Source organism: Bombina bombina, chromosome 1, assembly GCF_027579735.1.
Source record: "Bombina bombina isolate aBomBom1 chromosome 1, aBomBom1.pri, whole genome shotgun sequence".
In the NCBI taxonomy this organism is placed as follows: Eukaryota; Metazoa; Chordata; class Amphibia; order Anura; family Bombinatoridae; genus Bombina; species Bombina bombina.
Genome location: NC_069499.1, coordinates 151803981 through 151817166, shown reverse-complemented (window position 1 = coordinate 151817166; position 13186 = coordinate 151803981).

Here is a 13186-nt window from a genome sequence, read left to right as displayed (position 1 = left end):
GTTAGGATTTTATTTGGGGGGTTGGTTGGTTGTGTGGGTGGTGGGTTTTACTGTTGGGGGGCTGTTTGTATTTTTTTACATGTAAAACAGCTGATTTCTTTGGGGCTTTAATTTTAGTGTAATGTTAGGTGTTAGTGTAAGACAGGTTAGGTTTTATTTTATAGGTAAATTTGTATTTATTTTAGCTAGGTAGCTAGTAAATAGTTAATAACTATTTAGTAACTATTCTACCTAGTTAAAATAAATACAAACTTAGCAGTGAAATAAAAATAAAACTTAAAATAGATACAATGTAACTATTAGTTATATTGTAGCTAGCTTAGGGTTTATTTTATAGGTAAGCATTTAGTTTTAAAAAGGAATTATTTAGTTATTAATAGTAGGTTTTATTTAGATGTATTTTAATTACATTATAGTTAGTGGGTGTTAGGGTTAGACTTAGGGTTAGGTTTAGGGGTTAATAACTTTAGTATAGTGGCGGCGACGGGGGCGGAAGATTAGGGGTTAATAAATGTAGGTAGGTGGCAGCAATGTTAGGGGCAGCAAATTAGGGGTTAATACTATTTAACTAGTGTTTGTGATGCGGGAGTGCAGCGGTTTAGGGGTTAATATGTTTATTATAGTGTTTGCGATGTAGGAGGGCCTCGGTTTAGGGGTTAGTAGGTAGTTTATGGGTGTTAGTGTACTTTTTAGCACTTTAGTTATGAGTTTTATGTTACAGCTTTGTAGAGCAAAACCCATAACTACTGACTTTCAGTTTATGGTATGGATCTTGGCGGTATAGGGTATGCCGTTCACTTTTTGGCCTCCCAGGCAGACTCGTAATACTGGAGCTATAGAAGTCCTATTAAAAAAGGACTTTTTGAAAGCTGCGGTAATTACGTTGTGTTACGGCCAAAAAAAACTGCAAGACTCGTAATACCAGCGGTAGTGAAAAAGAGCCTTAACGCTGCTTTTTCACTCATACTGCAAAACTCGTAATCTAGCCGCAAGTTTACTTAACATCTGATTATTTCACCTGTGCTCTAGTTCAGATATCCTCAAAATCTGGTCTGTTAGGGAGGCCCGCGGATAGATTTGAATACCAGTGCTATATCTGAATCAGGAAAGAAAACATTTGTGTTTAATGTAACTTTAACAAAAAATAAAAAAAAACGATCTATCGTGACCACTTTTCTGTTTATTTCAGGATTACTTAATAGCTAAAACAATTACTTTTTTTGCAATATTTTTCCCAATAATTTCACTTTATCTAAACTTTTAATGTTGTTCATATGCAGAAGAAAGCCAGTGCATAAATAAAAAAAAAATTCCATAGTGTCATGTCACAAATTAAGCTGCAATTGAAACTTGATTAGCTTATTATAGATAATGGCTTCACAAGCCCTATAGAAAATATCATAAAGCAATTATCTTTGCCACTTGTAAAATATCTAACATCCTAAAAAAAGGAGACGTTTCATTTTTCAGACTAATTCTCCAATTGCTGGATTTATATACAGCTATTAATAATGTTCTCTACCTGCAACAGATATATTGTTGTAATTATCCCTAACTGTTTCTTTGCTTCCCATAATCAATTAGACATTCAAGTAGAAAAGAAATTGTGATCCTTAAGCAGATAACAGGAATTTTAAGTAGCACCTTGTTCCTCTTAATAATTAATTCTCAGTCATGTGAAACAATTGAATATTTTGAAATAGCATTACTAGAATATGTTGCATGTGTCTTTAAAGTTAGCAAATGTCTTAAAACTGAAACATTTGCACATTATTTAAAGGGACATGTTCATGATGCTTTAACTTTAAAGGGACATTTTATTTTCCATGAAAATATATAAATAAAATTAAAATGAATAGATCAGTACCAGTTTTGAAGTTACTACTAATGCTGAATGGCTAACGGGGTGCTTTGTCAAATGCGTATTGGCTCACAGTTATATACTACTAATGCTGATTGGCTTAAAGGAACTTCCTGTAATGGTTGACTGGCCAGTTAAATAATAATTTCTAAGTTAACAGAAAGTACACCGCTCATCCTGCTGTATGAGTTTCAGATATATTTACACTCTTTTTCTTCAAAAACTGAAGATTGTCTTGTTTGTTCTCCCAGTGTTCTCCCTGTTCCTCATGCAACTGTGATTCACCATGTCCCATAACAAAAGGTGTTAAAAGCACTTTTTACCCTATGCATTAGCCTTTGTTTCAGTTTCCCCAACTGTGGCTGGAGAAATGTTATTAGGCATCACTAAAGCCATAACTGCTAAATTAATTATAGCTCCAACTGTATGGGCGTATATGCTGTCAAAATAAATACCTTATAATACATGCTACTTATGAATAATTAAAACATTCTTGTGCCTAAATGTTTTCATTTTGGTTACAATCTTCAACAGGACCTCTTATTATTATTATTATTATAGGTTATTTGTAGCGCGCCAACAGATTCTGCAGCGCTGTAAACAGAGGGTAGTACAACAAAACAATTAAAGGGATCAAATGGGTAGAGGGCCCTGCCAAGAGTTGCACTGTTGTAATTAGCTCTTAAGAAGGTGATCTACAGACAGCTGGACTTAAGGGGGTTCAAGGGATAGCAATGGAGAAGTGGAAGTGGTATAAAGTAAGGTTAGCATAGGTTGTATGCATCCCTGAACAGTAGAGTCTTTAGGGAGCACTTGAAGCTTTTAAAACTAGGGGAGAGTCTTGTGGGGCGAGGCAGAGACTTCCACAAGATGGGGGCCAGTCTGGAGAAGTCCTGTAAATGGGAGTGCGATGAGGTAACCAGAGAGGAGGAGAGGAGGAGGTCATGAGCAGAGCGAAGGGGACGGGAGGGAGAGTATCTGGAGACAAGGTCTGAGATGTAGGGGGGAGCAGTGCAGTTGAGGGCTTTGTATGTCAGAGTGAGAATTTTGTGTTTGATCCTAGAGGCAAGAGGAAGCCAGTGAAGGGATTGGCAGAGAGGAGCAGCAGATGAAGAGCAACGTGTAAGATGAGTCTGGCAGAGGCATTCATTATGGATTGTAAAGGAGCTAGGCGGGAGGTGGGGAGACCAGAGAGGACAGAGTTGCAGTAATAAAGGCGGGAAAGAATGAGAGAATGGATTAAAATCTTAGTTGTGTAAGGAAGTGTCTAATTTTGGAGATGTTTTTAAGGTGGAAGTGACAGGATTTAGCCAAGGACTGAATCTGAGGAGTGAAGGAAAGATCTGAGTCAAATGTGACCCCGAGACATTGGGCATGCGGGGTAGAGGTAATGATGGAGTTGTCGACAGTTATAGAGATATTGGGGGTGGAGATTTTGGAACAAGGGGGGGAAATGAGGAGCTCAGTTTTGGAGAGATGTAGCTTGAGGTAGTGAGAGGACATCCAGGAAGAGATTTGAGAAAGACAGTTAGTGACACAGGTTAGCAAGGAAGGAGATAGGTCTAGTGCAGAGGAGTAGATTTGGGTGTCATCGGCATACACATGATATTGGAAACCGTGGGACTTAATTAGGGAACCTAGTGATGAAGTATAGATTGAGAAGAGAAGAGGACCGAGGACAGAGCCTTGTGGTACTCCGACAGAAAGTAGTGACAGGGCAGAGGAGGCCCCAGAGAAGGCTACACTAAAGGTACGGTTTGACAGGTAGGAAGAGAGCCACAGACCACTACATGTATAATTAAAATGAATAAAAGCTATATTGGGTAAAAGGATATATAAATAATCTCAGGTTCTTTTTTAGTTTATTCATGTTAGTTTAACAATCCACTTTTATAGAAATACAATTTTACATTACAATAAAATCATTCAGCTATAAATTGCAGCTATTTCTAAAATTAGTAACTTTATTTCAACAAATCTATTTGAGTGTAAATTTGACCAAACCAAATAAAAAAAAAAAAATATATATATATAGAAAAAATATGTCAAAAAATATATACTATAAAGTTGTTTTTTTTCCATACAAGCCCTGCTGGTTCTTCTCCTCATCCTGAGAAGGAATCCTCCTAAACAAGGACTTTTTTTGCCACCTGGGGGAGAGAAGTCACATATCTTTTTGGACTTAGTATGTATGGATATATACTATGCTTTATAGTATATATATATTATATTATATTATATATATATATATATATATATATATATATATATATATATATATATATATTTGTTTAGTCAAATTTACACTCAAATAGATTTTAATCTGTTGAAATAAAGTTACTAATTTTAGAAATAGCTGCACCCTATAGCTGCCTTTCCTAGTAGACATGTGCAATTCGGTTCGGATCGATTCGGAAATTCGGAAAATTCTGCAAATTCAGAGATTCGGATCTATCCCAATTTGCGAATTAAAATACTGCCGAATTTACCGAATAAATCCGAATTAGTTCAGATTTAATTCGGTAAATTCAGATGGCCATGGATTACACTAGTATTGTACAGTATATTAGGTTATATCACTCTGTTATGGGTTACACCTAATATACAGTACATAATACTAGTCTAATACACAGCACAATTTCCGAATTTCCGAACTGAACCGAATTGAACCGAATCCAGCCAAATTTTTTATAATCCGAATGATTCTGAAACGAATCCGAAACAAATTAATTAAAAGTTTTCCGAATTCGAATCAATCCGAAACGAAATTCGAAAAACTCTGAATCGATCCGAACAAAACCAAATTTTTCGATCATGCACATATCTATTTCCTAGCTCCATACCCCTATATTGTACTTATCAGGAGTGGGTAGCACTAGAGTATCTTTAAGAGACCCTTGTAATTTCTATAACTATACATCATTAATCCTGTCCCCCCCCCCCTTTTAAAGTGCCACCTCTGTGTCCTCCTTATCTTAATAAAATGATTCATCCATATTGCTGAAACTCATCTTGCAACAAAATTTTAGTAACTGATCCATTACTAAGTAAAACTACTATTAAATATCTTATAGACAGCTAAGCAAATAACTGCACTCAAAGATACAATTCTGTATGTGAAAACTCAATATGTAAAAAAAAAGCAAACTGATTTGTAAAAAAATAATAATAAAAAAATTGTGGAAAACTGATACAAACATTCCTTGCATTATTTATTTTATAAGTGCAAACCTATAACATTGACACCACTCACAGAAACTAGCGGCGAGATTACGAGTTTTGCGTTAGAGGCTATGCAGTGCTAACGAGCAGTTTTCTCTGACCGCTCACTTACATACAACGCTGGTATTACAAGTTTTCAGAAACCCGTCGTTAAAAGACAAAAAGTGAGCGTAGAGCAAAATTTTGCTCCACACTTCACTCCAATACCAGCGCTGCTTAAGTCAATGGTGAGCTGGTCGTACGTGCTCGTACACTTTTTCCCCATAGGAATCAACGGGGAGAGCCGGCTGAAAAAAAGTCTAACACCTGCAAAAAAGCAGCGTATAACTCACTAACACAGCCCCATTGATTCCTATGGGGAAATAAAATTTATGTTTACACCTAACACCCTAACATGAACCCCGAGTCTAAACACACCTAATCTTACACTTATTAACCCCTAATCTTCTGCCCCCGACATCGCCAACACCTACATTATAATTATTGACCCCTAATCTGCCGTACCAGACACCGCCGCCACCTGCATTATACTTATGAACCCCCAATCTGCTGCCCCCAACATCAACGACAACTACATTATATTTATTAACCCCTAATCTGCCGCCCCCTATGTTGCCGCAACCTACCTACATTTATTAACCCCTAATCTGCCGCCCCCAACGTCGACACAACTATATTAAAGTTATTAACCCCTAAACCTAAGTCTAACCCTAAACCTAACACCCACTAACTTAAATATAATTTAAATAAATCTAAATAAAATTACTATCATTAACTACATTATTCCTATTTAAAACTAAATACTTACCTGTAAAATAAACCCTAAGCTAGCTACAATATAACTAATAGTTACATTGTATCTAGCTTAGGGTTTATTTTTATTTTACAGGCAAGTTTGTATTTATTTTAATTAGGTAGAATAGTTATTAAATAGTTATTAACTATGTAATAACTACCTAGCTAAAATAAATACAAAGGTACCTGTAAAATAAAACCTAACCTAAGTTACACTAACACCTAACACTACACTATAATTAAATAAATTAAATACAATTACCTAAATTAAATTAAATTAGCTAAAGTACAAAAAATAAAAACACTAAATTACAAAAAATAATAAACAAATTACAGATATTTAAACTAATTACACCTAATCTAATAGCCCTATTAAAATATAAATGCCCCCCCAAAATAAAAAAAAACCCTAGCCTAAACTAAACTACCAATAGCCCTTAAAAGGGCTTTTGCGGGGCATTGCCCCAAAGTAATCAGCTCTTTTACCTGTAAAAATACAACCCCCCAACAGTAAAACCCACCAACCACACAACCAACCCCCCAAATAAAATACTATCTAAACAAAACCTAAGCTCCCCATTGCCCTGAAAAGGGCATTTGGATGGGCATTGCCCTTAAAAGGGCAGTTAGTTATTTTGCCGCCCAAACCCTAACCTAAAAAAAAAACAACCCAATACACCCTTAAAAAAACCTAACACTAACCCCCTGAAGATCGACTTACCGGGAAGTCCTCAACGAAGCCGGGAGAAGTCTTCATTCAAGCCGGGTGAAGTTGTCCTCCAGACGGGCAGAATTCTTCATCCAGACGCCATGTTCTATCTTCATCAATCCGGCGAAGAGCGGGTCCATCTTCAAGACATTCGATGCGGAGTATTCTCTTCTGGCGACGACTAAAGCTGAATGAAGGTACCTTTAAGTAACGTCATCTAAGATGGCATCCCTTAGATTCCGATTGGCTGATACAATTCTATCAGCCAATCAGAATTAAGGTAGAAAAAATCCTATTGGCTGATGCAATCAGCCAATAGGATTGAATTTCAATCCTATTGGCTGATCCAATCAACCAATAGGATTGAGCTTGCATTCTATTGGCTGATTGGAACAGCCAATAGAATGCAAGCTCAAGCCTATTGGCTGATTGGATCAGCCAAAATGATTTTTTCTACGTTAATTCCGATTGGCTGATAGAATTCAGCCAATCGGAATCTAAGGGACACCATCGCCAGAAGAGAATGCTCCACATCGGATGTCTTGTAGATGGACCCACTTAAGATAGAAGATGCCATCAGGATGAAGACTTCTGCCCCTCTGGAGGACTACTTCACCCTGCTTGGATGAAGACTTCTCCCGGCTTCGTTGAGGACTTCGGCCCGGCTTGGATGAAGACGTCGCCCGGTAAGTCGATCTTCAGGGGGTTAGTGTTAGGTTTTTTTAAGGGTGTTTTTTTTTTAGGTTAGGGTTTGGGCGGCAAAAGAGCTAACTGATAGATAGTATTTTATTTGGGGGGTTGGTTGTGTGGGTGGTGGGTTTTACTGTTGGGGGGTTGTTTGTATTTTTTTTTACAGGTAAAAGAGATAATTACTTTGGGGCAATGCCCCGCAAAAGGTCCTTTTAAGGGCTATTGGTAGTTTAGTTTAGACTAGAGTTTTTTTTATTTTGGGGGGGCTTTTTATTTTAATAGGGCTATTAGATTAGGTGTAATTAGTTTAAATATCTGTAATTTGTTTATTATATTCTGTAATTTAGTGGGGGGTTTTTGTACTTTAACTAATTTAATTTAATTTAGGCAATTGTATTTAATTTAATTATAGTGTAGTGTTAGGTGTTAGTGTAACTTAGGTTAGGTTTTATTTTACAGGTATTTTTGTATTTATTTTAGCTAGGTAGTTATTAAATAGTTAATAACTATTTAATAACTATTCTACCTAGTTAAAATAAATACAAACTTGCTTGTAAAATAAAAATAAATCCTAAGCTAGATACAATGTAACTATTAGTTATATTGTAGCTAGCTTAGGGTTTATTTTATAGGTAAGTATTTAGTTTTAAATAGGAATAATGTAGCTAATGATAGTAATTTTATTTAGATTTATTTAAATTATATTTAAGTTAGTGGGTGTTAGGTTTAGGGTTAGACTTAGGTTTAGGGGTTAATAACTTTAATATTGTGGTGGGGACTTTGGGGGCGGCAGATTAAGGGTTAATAAATATAATGTAGGTGTCATCGATGTTGGGGGCAGCAGATTAGGGGTTCATAAATATAATCTAGGTGGCGGCGGTGTCCGGAGTGGCAGATTAGGGGTTAAAAAATTAATTTTAGTGTTTGTGATGCGGGAGGGCCTCGGTTTAGGGGTGAATAGGTAGTTTATGGGTGTTAGTGTACTTTTTAGCACTTTAGCTATGAGTTTTATGCTATGGCATTGTGACATAAAACTCATAACTACTGACTTTAAAATGCGGTAGGACTCTTGACAGGAGAGGGTGTACCGCTCAATTTTTGGCCTCCCAGGACAGACTCATAATACCGGCGCTATGGAAGTCCCATAGAAAAAAGACTTTACGAAGTTAACGTAAGTCGTTTTGCGGTAAGGCCAAAAAAGTGTGTGGTGCCCCTAAACCTGAAAGACTCATAATACCAGCGGTAGTAAATAAGCAGTGTTAGGACCTCTTAACGCTGCTTTTTTACCCTAACGCAAAACTCGTAATCTAGCCAAAAGTGTTTCCAAATCTCATCCACTGCCTACTGAGCTAGCTTCAGAATAAGTTTTACTTACCTGACTGATCCTAAAGCATAATGTTCCCTGGAGTCTGGGGTCAGAGCAGACTCTTCCCATTGTTGACAAAATTTGTATGGCTTGAACCAGATGTATGTTACAAGGTAACCCCACAGGACTTACAGAGTTCCAGGGGGCTGTTGATAGCTCATTGTAGTAAAGGCAGGTTCAATACCCTGATGTCTAGTCATTTAAAGCTCTTTCCCCCTCTGAGCACCATTTATCTTCTATATGGTAGCAGCCTAAGACCTTAGTATGACCTACAAGAACATGAATGTTACATTGGACAACATGGTAGCACCCATCTAAACTTTCAAAGGTATGATACGGCCCTGAATAAGTTAAAGACTTTACCTTGCTCAGAAATGTAACATGTCCCCACTGAGCTTAGTCTCTTTGGTGCCCAAAATCTCTAGCAGCTATATAATCAGAGAAAATATGGTTCTGCCCATTTGAGGGACAAAGCTAGAAATTAAAGGGCTCAGCAAGATGAGCCACCTTAAAGAGCTAATTGGGAGAGGGCTAGGTTTCTGCTCATTCAACCTCATGGGAGGAGTCTCTCATATAATTATGAGTCAAGATATATCATTTTTGTACACAGGCACAGTAATACATTATTAAGTATGTGACATATTTCCTCTAAAGTTTTTATATCTTGCTCACATTTTTTTTCCAGACATTTTTCTTCAGGTGTAATTCACCATCTTTAAAATGTTCATATATATGCATTGATTACAATCTTTTAGAAAATTTTTCTACAGAATTTACCCTTAAAGTTTATGGGTATTTTTGTAGATAAATAATTAGATAATCTATTCTAAAGAATTATGATTGACCTCATAGTCTAGGTTTGAATAGTGGCCAATCACAATCCTTTAGAAAGGATTATCAAATTATTTATTTACAAAAATAGCCATAGACTTTGAGGGGGTTTTCTGCTAATACTCATTAGATACAAAAAATTAAGGATTGTAATTGATCCATACTCCTTAAAAATTAAATAAAAGCTATAGGAACTGTCTAAATTATTTTGATACTTTTAGCCTGAATTAAATCTGAGTCTGAGAGAATCAAATATGGCAATTTTTTCTTTCTTTCAATACCTCCAAAGAATATGGAAACACTTTAATAAATACATTATGGGATTTATCACAGTCCATTAGAGAAACATATTAAATTATTTATCGACACAAATTCCCATAGACTTTCATTAGAAAATTATTAAACATGTTTTTTTCTAAAGGATTGTGATTGACTCCTATTTTTGAAACATGGGGATTGATTAGAATATTGCATTGTGATAGAAAATTATTTATGAAACTCATCTGCTACTGTCAGTATGTTTTTTTTCAGTGATCACAATCCTAAAATGCTTCTGCTATTAAAATCTCTCAAGATCAAAATTGTTATCTTTAAAACAATACAATGTTGTTATCTTTGTTGTTAATCTCCTAATTTGGTAACCCAAATTAGTACATAGAGGTTATATCACAGGTTGAAGGGTCTGTATGTTGAATTATCCCTCAGGTCAGGCTCCTCCTCATAATTCAGAGCTAGAGTCCCAAAATATTATTGCAATGCGCAAAACTGTGTAAGCAAAAGCATTCTAAAATAATGTAAATTACCTTTTGGGGTACTACAGGCGGATGCCACCTTATACTTCTAGACAACTCAATTGAATCAAGATCAAGAGAATCAAAGGTGCAATCTCATCTGAGTCTAGATATCAGACCTATACAGGTGCAGGAAGTCCTTGCACCCATGTTCTGGGTCACCTAAGGGGTAGATGAACTTTATATTTTAAACTAAATGGTAACTCTGCTGTTCATTATTAGGCTAAGACAGTGGATCAAAGTACCCTTTGTTGAGGTCATATAACTCAAGGAGACTTGTAGATGTCATGTGAAATCTCTGCAATATTTTCCCAAACAATTAACCCTATGAAGATAGGTATATCTAAGAATACACTTACGTGCAAAGAAAAATTGTCTATCCCAAATATTACATTTAATATATTACTAATATATTACTTTTATTGGACACATTATTAAAAGACAGCAAGAGAAATATCTTTACATTAAAAACACTTCATCGTTGGGAACTGTACCCAATATTACGTTCAAATAAAGATTTTTTACTTCTTAGATTAATAAAAGCAAAGTATCTTTAACAGAGGGTTAGATTAAATTTTGGTTACTCTTGTATCAATGTTCAAACTTTTATAATAAAGAACACCTGCAAAATCTGCTCACGTTAATTGCATTGGTTGAGGAGAAAAGATTCCCTTTTAAATATTTCAATATTAACTATTGCAGGTTGATTGCAGCAGACTGTATAACTTTAGATCCAAATATATAAGTGCTGATGTTAACAAAAAGTATCCTTCCCCAATGGTGCCCTTTTAGGTTTAAGCCGTTTCCATTAAATCTAAGAGATAGAGTAATGTATATTTGAATTTATTCTATAGTTAAACAAATGTTGTGCAAGCTAAAATAACAAAATGCCCCTAACGTAGTCCCGTTTCACAATACGCTTACTCAGAGAGGAAAAACAATAATTATAAAGTTAATACAAGAAAGTGCATTGAGAATAGAATATCTGAAAATAACAATAAACAGTTCAACTAAACAACAATTTATCTATGTTATATACCCCCTGAAATAATTCCAATATCGTTATTCATTTGATACTTTTTTAGCTTGATCCCTTTTTTAGCTAATAGAGCTAAAGATAAGCAGCTTCTAATATAGATTATTTTAAATAGCCCCCAGAAAGATGGGGGGGGTATATATCTAAGCCATTTAAAAAAAAATTAAGGTACAATGTTCCACAATTTAATTGAAAAAAAACATTTACATTGCTGGAGATTAAATCTCCTTTCCATTAGACTTAAATCATTACCATGTGTCACAAACAACTACCTTGGAATAAACATCTCTTCGGCCAACTCTGTATATGGGCCTTATATATATTTATATATAGTAATTATATCACCTTTCAAGAGACTTATTTCTAAACAGACCCAATTTAGCTAACCACTATTCATAGTTTACATCCTACTTTGTGGCCCTTCTCTGAACAGTTTCTAATCCTTTTTAAAATGTGTCCCCAGAACAGCACTCCAGACTCAAGGTGTAGTCTTACCAGGGTTTTATACAGCAACAGAATTATGCTTTCTTCACTTGCATCTATGCCTCTTTTAATGCATACTAGTATCTTATTAGCCTCAGAAGCCCCAGCCTTGCATTGCTTGTTATCTAAAAGTACACCTAAATCCCTTTCCTCCTCTGTTTTGCGAAGTCTAGTTCTCTTTAAATAATAGGTAGTTTGCATATTTTTTCATCCAAGATGTAGAACCTTACATTTACCAATATTAAATCTCATTTTCCATTTACCAGCCCATTCCACCAATTATTGTAAATGCCTTTGCAAAGCAATTACATACTGCAATGACCTTATCACTTTACACAGCTTTAATTTAAATTATTTTAATACTTCCTCCAAGTCATATATAAATATTAAAAAAGAATAGGGCCTACCCATCCTCCTGCGACCAGTGTTGGAGAGGTTGTAAAACGAAAGATAGCTATATACACATGTGGTGGGAATGTGAATCACTAACACAATTATGGCAATACATAGAGAACCACTTTAGGAAAAGTCTAATTAGAGATCTTAGCCTGACACCCCACATAGTCCTACTCAACAAATTCCCCAAAATACCCTGCAAGCTTAGGAGACAGTTATTGCAAGTCGGACTGAACAGCGCTAAGGTCTTGATAGCTTTAAAATGGAAGACATCAACCCCCCTGACGGGGACAGACATGGTTGGCTAAAGTAGACGAGTTATTAGGCTTAGAAGAGTTTGGATATCTAAAAAGGCACATACTAGAGTTTTTTCATAATATGAGATTCCTCTGGGAAGATTCACTGACGCCTGCCGGTTCCCAGCCCCCTGCACAGGATGGGGAAGGGTTTTGACTTACAGTTAGCTGTGGGGTCGGAGGGTCCCCCCCCCATGAAGGATGTATGAACAACACATCCCAGACATGGTAGGTAGTGCTAACAATAAATAGAATGCTGTGGTCTACGTATATATATAACTCGTCTTAACGGTTAATCAAATGTAGAAGGATAAATTACATATGTCAAGTACACAGTGACAAACATATAGTTTTACACAGAGAAGGTTAACATCAGCGATCAGTATCGTTTTTACTTGTTATTGTCATTTCATGTTATATGTTTTATTGTTGTTTAAGAAATCATCTCTAATTAAGACTGTTCTGATCTTTTACGGTGAGTATACCGTTGTTTGTAACTATATATTTCGTACTTATGATCAATAAAGATGATTATTAGAAAAAAAAAAAAAAGAATAGGGCCCAGCACCAATCCCTGAGGGACCCCACTAATTACTTTTGTCCATTCTTAGTATGATGCATTTACTACAAGCTGATGCTCCCTTTCTTTTATCCAGTTATTTATCCATGAACTAACATTTTCAGGTATTCCAAGTCCAACTTAAAAGTCA